Below are 6,361 nucleotides of genomic sequence, written 5' to 3'. Positions count from 1 at the left end.
TATACTTAGAAAAGGTGGGCAGAACGATCTATCTCTAATGGTGCTTGGACTGTTACTGTTTTTGACCTGTTCTGTATTCCTAATAGTCTGTTTCCTCAGCAGGCAGCGGTCTCGGACAAGGTAGCTCRCCAGGCTGGTCTTAATCACAGTAATGTTCTTCCCTGTAACTCTTTTTGTTGTAGGGTAGATTTTTTTTTTTTTTGTGAGTTGCAGGCTGTTTCCAGCTCTTCTGTGTGTCATACTCTACCTTCTCCATCTTTTGTCCCATAATGAATCCATATATAAGCCAGTGTGTTTGGATTTCTTTAGCAATCTTGCCAAGGCAACCTTGTGACTTTGGCTCTAAGTTCTTTTATGGTTATAGTGTGTATATTTGATGGAAAGTAGTTTAGCTTCTGTTTTGTCTTTGCTCTTTAACATTTTTCGATTTAAAAAAAAAAAAAAAAAAGTCCATCCCTGCATAACCAGATATTCAAATGATATGTATAGGATATTTTTTTGGAAGGGGAAAGCATCTGCTACTCCAGCAGTCTTCTCAGACTGAGGTGGACTTCAGTTTAGTTGCTTGGAACTGGCTAATTTTGAAGGAATTTGGGCTGGCAAAATTCACTGGAAGAATGAGCATGATGAGTAGCTGAGTATTTTTTAGAAATTATTACAAGCATCAGGCTGCAAAAGAACTGCCAGTAAAGCTGCAGTCGCCTTGTTTGCTGTCTGTGCAAAGCTGCAGAGGGAGACACCAGAGGGCAGCAGATGCATTAAGAATGGGGAAAGTTTGGGGTAATAATGAGATTTACAAAAAAAAAAAAATAGATACGGAAAAATGTATTTATTTTTAATAGCTTCTGTTTAGCTTGGTCTGATGAACAGGTCTGAGGAGGTCAGCAATCGTGTGCATTCCTTGCCTTTGCCTTATTTCAAAGTTTTTCCAAAAACTCAGTGGAAGGATGCCTCTAAAGTATGTGCTTATATACGTTTTTATATATAATGCAAACTGTTAGCTCATATGCAGGGAAAGAGAGCTGCTCTCCATTGCTCCCCATGCATCCACCTCACAAGTGTGAGAGTCAGTGGGGTCTGGAGGCTGGATGCATAGTAAGAAATGGTACCTCATCTTGTATCTAATAGTGCAAAGAGCTCTTTGATTTGTGAAAAGAGGATGAGGGTGTGAAAGGATAAATTCTGTGGTATATGAGGAGTATACAAGCAACTGCTCAAACAAACTGGATCCCCATACCACTTGTCCTTTCTGAACAAACTTTGAGAAGCTTTATAGGCCTTCAGCAGTAGAAAATTACAGCTAAACCAGCTTYTAAGGCAGTTTTTGGTTCTTTTTTATCCCAGTCATCAGTGGAGGCAGTTACTATGTGTTATTGCATAATGATTAGGTATTCTAATCGTAGCTGAGTGGCTGGCTGTTAATGAAATCGGGTGTTCCGCCCAACATTAGAAATTCACTTACCACTGAAACGATTTGATTAACTTGGAATGTCATGGAATGTCATTATGAGGGTTATAAAGAGTCCAAAATAAAAACACTAAAGTTGCCTAAAAGGAAAAAACACAAGGATTTCARAGGATTTCAAAACACTTTTTTTTCTTCTCAAACCAAGGAGCAGGAGTAAAGAAACCTTGGAGGAACAGGAAAGTTTCTTACTTCCTTTATCTGTATAGAATGTGGTATTTTAAATAGACCGTCACAGAATGACATGTCTGCTTGAACTGAAATTGCTTGAATGTTAGATCTTTTGGATGGATTTATTTTGCATGAACCCAGATTGTAATGATGTCAAATGCTGCAACTTTGGTTCTAAATATGTTGAGAGTGGGAGTTGGGTGCAGGGTTTCTTCTTAGCATTGCCTGTGTTCTCAGTCACCATAGGTMGTTTTCTTTAGTGGGAACTCACTAAATTAAGTGGATCAACTGGAGAACAATCCAGTGCAGCATCAGTCTCCGGGAGTGGCTGGTAACAGTTTGTTCAGAGGAAAGCTCAGGAATTCTCCAGTAACCTGTTTTCGGCACTGGATCTAATCACTGATGCTGGTGACTGGTCTGAATTATTCAAAACTTAGTATCTCAATATGATATTAACTAAAATGTTCAGAAAGGTCTTAATACTGTCTTAAATCTTGATAAATTCAGTTTCAGTTCCTTAATAAGATATACAAACTAATGATATGCAGTGTGAAAAACATTTTTATTTTACTGTAGTTTTGAATTTCCCAACATTTTTTTTCCATAGTGTTGTGAGAAATCTCTCTGGAGCATTCAGTATGTTCTCTATTTGTATCACGTTTCCTGTTATTCATCTCCTTTTTATGGTAACAATTTCAATCTCTTTGCAGGGCCTTAATTGGGCTCCTTCTGCTTCTCTGAACCTTCTGTAATTTTGCAGGATACCTACAGAGACCCTCTGTCACCTGAAGTTCTCCAGTTCCCGTTTTTGTCATGTGCCTTTAGCTTTAAGTTGTTGGATCCCTAGTAGCGATGTGTGTGAGGAAGATGTTTCCTAGGGGCTGCTGCTCCGGTACAGGCTCTCGTTAGGCCCTTCTTGCCTCTCTATATTCAGTGAATGCAGTGGGGAGAAGGTTCAGAGCTTTCACCTGCCAGATGGTAGCCCCAGCAGGACAGATGTCTTTCTCCTMTACATCTTGGAGCCTGGGAAGGGGTGAGTTACCTAATCTTGCCACTCTCTTAGAGATGACTTTCAAATTATCTTATCCTAGTGACTTTCCAAGGTTAGGTGTTAGGAAAATCTATCACACTAATTTCTATCTTGCTTCTGATACTGAGGAAAATGTGTAAGTTTTGGGCACTGAGCTTGTTGAAACGCCTGCAGAGCACCTACCTGGAGCTCTCTTAGGGATGTTATTAACAGTGACACAAGCTGTGAGACGTGGTGCTTCTCTGGGTAAAGCTGCTCACCAGCCTTGGTCTGAACTGAACAAACTCTGAGCGGTGGCTTCTGCTGGGTCGCTGCTTGCCAGTCAGCAGGAAAGGGCTGACATGGACAAATTAAGAAAAGAAAAATATTTTACAGCGACTTCAACTCATTGGCTCTGATGCTGGTGTATATTTTATGAGTAATCTCCCTTCTGTACTTCTTCTATCTCACAAAACATCTTGGTGCTTTTGATGCTGTACAGTGTTTCCTTGTAGAGTTCAGCACGTAGCATCTTCCAGGTGCCTTCTATGCAGTTCTCACAAATTATGTTTTTCCTCTTTGTATGCAGTTCTTAATCTGTTGCCATTTACTAGGGCAAAACATAATCTTCAAAGATGAGTATCTTTTCGTATCTTTGATTTTCTGGGATGGTGAAGAAATGAAGTGGCAGTTGTCCCTTTACTGTTCTTGAGGGAATTAAGAGAACACTAACCTTCTGTATTCMTGAAAAAACAAATTTGCCTGGCAAATAATTTACCTTTTAAATTGACAGCAGAGATGCATTAATTTTCTGGATGCTCTAGGGGAGAATGTGCCAAAAGTTACTTCTGCTTGTCCTAGAGAGGAAGCTAAAGCCATTTCTGGGKACAACACACTGGCAAGTTTTAAGGAATCCCAGATCCTATCAAGGTAAGAGGGTTATTCGGTTTTGTTTTTCTCTKTTCAGAACCTGGAATAATTTCTGAATGAATGTTGAATAAAGAATAGTAAGGGAAGGATATAGTCTTTATYTGTATTTCCTTCTGACTTCCTGCTTGGATTCATGTCAGTTCCTTTCACCCTCTGCTGATATTCCTCATTTTTTCCATTTCTTACTAGAATCTCTTTTAGTTATTTGACATAGGCAGAAAGTAGCAGAGCAACAATGCAGAGAAGAGGGAACCATCTTCAGTAAAATACGAGTCTTGAGAGAACTGGAGAAATTCCCCCGCTCTCTGCCAGCTGTGTCCATAGGAGAGAGTGATCAGATGGGCAGACGCACAGCGCAGCGTGTGCAGGTGGAAGGAAATAGAGCAACTGAGCTGAACTGGAAAGAACCTAACCAAAAGCCTTAGGAATACCTCCTATCCTGTCTGTTTGTGCAGGCAGGCACACATACAGAGGCAGCCTTGCATGTTCCTAGCAGCCTAACGCAGCCCGGCCTCGATTTAGTTTCCTGGTCCTCGGGCTTATATTCTTCACTTTAACTTGTTGATGTCTCGTTTAATAGATGTCATATTCTATGACCTATTTTTTTTCCTTCTGTATGTTTAAGGATAATAGCCGTGGATAGGTTGCAAACACATCTGAAGTAAGTATGTATGCATTAGAGTGCATGAAGGTGCTTTACCTACCAATTTGTAAGGATTTTTGTGGGGGTAGGATGAGGTAACTAGAAGGTTTTAGAACTACCATCTTCTATCAACACCTCTTGTTAGTGTGATAAAGACTGTCATTTTCACCCCCTGAAGTATGTCTAGAGCTACTTCCAGCCCTGAGTCTTTAATGGTCATTATAATTAGTGATTTAATGTTACATGCTATTATGTAAAAAGTTGCAAGAACAAACAGCACTTAAGGCAATTACATAGGAAACTGTACAACCATTAAAAATGTGGGGGAAATAATTTTAGTTGCTATTAAGGAACAGATTTTCCCCAAAATATCCAAATAACTTTGGTGACCTAAACCACTGTGGAATTCCAAAGTCATCCCCCAAACTATTGTGGTGTTATCATGGAAATATGCAGATGCTTAGACCAATATTGTAGAAGAAAAGGATCATTTATTATTATCTGGGAAGAATGATCAGTTCCTGTCCACATAAGAACTGCTATATGTAAGGCAGAAACAGAGGCAGAGATGTACAACATYCTTTTTTAGCATTAGTTTCTGCCCCAAAAGACTTGCTGTTGAAAGGAGTATTTCTGAAGAGCGGAGTCCTAATAACTGTATGTTAGAAACCTTTGCTGCTCCTGGAGAGTATTGGAGATTTTTCTCTCATTGTGACTTGAAATATAACAATTTATATTTTATATATATATATAAATATATATAAAAAATTATATATACTATTATATGTGTATGTGTATAGCTGATAGCAAGTGTATATAGAGGCCACATCTGTGTGGTCACAGCCCAGATTCTGGGGGGCATTGGTATATGTTTTCATGCCAACCCATCAGTATCTTTGGTTAGGCATGACATGTATTTTTAGGCATATATTACAGGAAGAGCCCAATTAGCAAAGCAGCAGATGTTCTGTCATCATCATTTTTATTGTTTCATATTTTCAAATTAGTCACAAATTTTGGTGGAAAAGATTTACAAAGCCTTAGGTTTGCTTTCTTTGTTGTTTTTCTTTTGTCCCCTTCTCTCCTGAGGGCTGAGCCACGCAGCGAGGATGTGTCACCACAGTGCTCCTCAGCGCTAGGCTTTGATCCTAGCTCTGTCCTAGTGCAGCATTCACAGCTGTACTGGTGGCTTTTTGTAGCTCCTTTCATTCTAGTCATTCTGGCTCCTATTGTGTTTCTGCTTCACCTAGAAAATCCGCCCTTTGTGCAAAGGCATTTCCATGTAATTTCTACTTTTATTCCTATTGCAATTGTGACTACAGGCCCCTCTCCTAGTTTGACATAGTGTACTTTGTGGTAAGCTATACTGTGCCCACAGGGAGATACAATCCTGGCAAATAATCTCCCCCCAAAACAGAAAGGGGCGGAAGGTATGGAGGTGGGGAAAGGGCCTTTGACATTTCCATGAGGCCTCAAGGTAACCTAGTGGTACAGCTGAGAAAGGATGCAGACTTCAGTAATCAGGAGATAGTTATCACCATTTATTCACATTTCCATACTCTTACTAGGTTATAATTGTATTTTCCAAGTATACTTTTAAGTTTAAGTCTACCTATGGCTACCTAGGACTTAAAAGACTCCCCCCAGTTCCTCCTCCGGCGAGGACACGCTGTGCCCTSCAGAGTGGCCCTTCTCCCTCTTCTTTCACAGCTTCTCCTTCAGGTTTGCCGGCTGAAAAGCAGCAATGTCCTCGCTGTATAAAGTAATGGTAGGAGTTCAGCGCGGCCTCATTGCCCTCAAAAGCGGTCGCAGCATCTTCAAGCTGCACGTGCTGTTTAAGGTGCACATGCTGGTGCAATTTAACTGCTGGCCAGTTGCACTCTGCRCCAAAGGGGGCTGCCTTATTTTATACCCTGTCCTTGCTGCCCTCCCAGGGTCTCCCCCGAGCCCTGTAAACTATTGGTGTTGGTAAGCGCAGACTCGAAACTTTGACCGGACTTAACAAGGGAGCTCGCTTACTGAGCGGGCCGCGCTCGCCAGCCCTTCCCGGCCGGCTCCAGGTGCGCGGCCGCCTCGGCTCGAGGCTCCTCCCGCGCTGCGAGGGGGCGCAGAGCGCCCCGGCCCGGCCCGGCCTGCGCTGCCC

Source organism: Nothoprocta perdicaria, unplaced genomic scaffold, assembly GCF_003342845.1.
Source record: "Nothoprocta perdicaria isolate Ctin4 unplaced genomic scaffold, notPer1 scaffold_110, whole genome shotgun sequence".
Taxonomy (NCBI): domain Eukaryota; kingdom Metazoa; phylum Chordata; class Aves; order Tinamiformes; family Tinamidae; genus Nothoprocta; species Nothoprocta perdicaria.
This window is presented reverse-complemented; position numbering follows the sequence as displayed.